Genomic DNA, 1,357 nt, shown 5'->3' on the forward strand with positions numbered 1-1,357 from the left:
AGGAGCAGGGAGACACCATATGACTTATACTTACTGAGGTTTCCAAGTGACTTGCTATCACTTGTACTGCATTTTGAAAGTCAAATCTCTCTAAAACTACCAGTTTTAAGAGATAAGAAGAGTGGAAAATGAACTCTTAGGGACAAATACATCTTCACCATATATTGTTCCAATTATTCCTTTTAAGGCATATTCAACAACTGGTGAAACTTGTGTTGGCTGTAATTATGTGTCTTTCTCCATGAGTGCATGTATACATGAGAATATGTATGTGTGTGAATAATAACATACATGTATACATTATGGCTTATATCATCATTTATTCCTTGCTAACAAATAAAGTAAGGAATCACTAAAGTTTTAACAGAAACTGTGTAGTTAAAGTCGTAACTCTTCACTCTGCTCCTTTACACAAAGACTTTGCAACTTCTCATTAATAAAGTTTCCATAAACTCTGAAATGTACATACTAAGTACTTAATGTCTGCTATCATAAATCTTAAATACTTTACAGAAAAGTTTTATACCTGCCAAACAGTCCTATTTTTGGCATATATAAGCAAAATCCCAAACTTAAGCATATTTAAAACATTAAAACTTTTAACAAACCTTAACACTTGCTGCAATGTTCATTTTGACAGGTGCCTTGTATAGAATAATTGAAATTCTCCTCCTACACATCTCTTGAACTACAAATATCTGGAATTATTTTGTTTTTGGCATGTCTATCTTGATTTTATTCTTAAATGTGTGCTTATGTAAGAAATACATGATTCTATAATTTCACAACAATTCTTTTGAACTTACTTTTTGTTGAATTGCCTAGCTTAATAAAATCAATTAAAAATTATACTTTATATATAAAAACTGTTCTGTGCTCAATTTAGCATCACATACACTAACATTGGAACGATACAGAGAAGATTAGCATGCACCCTGTGCAAGGATGACATGCAAAGTCTTGGAGCGTTCCATAATTTTACAGCAACAGATGCTGAAACGTATGTGGCCACAAGGGAACCGTACTGCATTCTTGGTGGGAGTGTAAACTTGTTCAACTACTTTGGAAAGCAGTATGGAGGTGCCTCAGAAGACTCCACATAAAACTCCCCTATAACACAGTAATCCTACTTTTGGGGATTTATCCAAATGATCATAAAAAGGACCATACTAAAACTACCAGCACAACTATGGTTATTGCAACATTATTTACGATAGCTAAGATATGGAACCAACACAGATGCCCCCATTAGATGAATGGATCAAGAAAATGTGTTATATATACACAATGGAATTCTTTGCCTCCATCAGAAAGGATGACATCTCCCAATTTGTTAGGAAATGGAAAGACTTGGAAA

General features: G+C 33.5%; 1 non-coding gene across 1 annotated transcript; it reads left to right on the plus strand.

Annotated features, from left to right (window-relative positions):
* Positions 1-873: 873 nt before the first annotated feature.
* On the plus strand, positions 874-980 carry LOC122109921. The gene has a single exon (XR_006147776.1). It is a non-coding gene; the product is annotated as a U6 spliceosomal RNA (small nuclear RNA).
* Positions 981-1,357: the final 377 nt, after the last annotated feature.

This window comes from Dipodomys spectabilis, unplaced genomic scaffold, assembly GCF_019054845.1.
Source record: "Dipodomys spectabilis isolate Male_0828 unplaced genomic scaffold, ASM1905484v1 ptg000070l, whole genome shotgun sequence".
Classification (NCBI taxonomy): Eukaryota; Metazoa; Chordata; class Mammalia; order Rodentia; family Heteromyidae; genus Dipodomys; species Dipodomys spectabilis.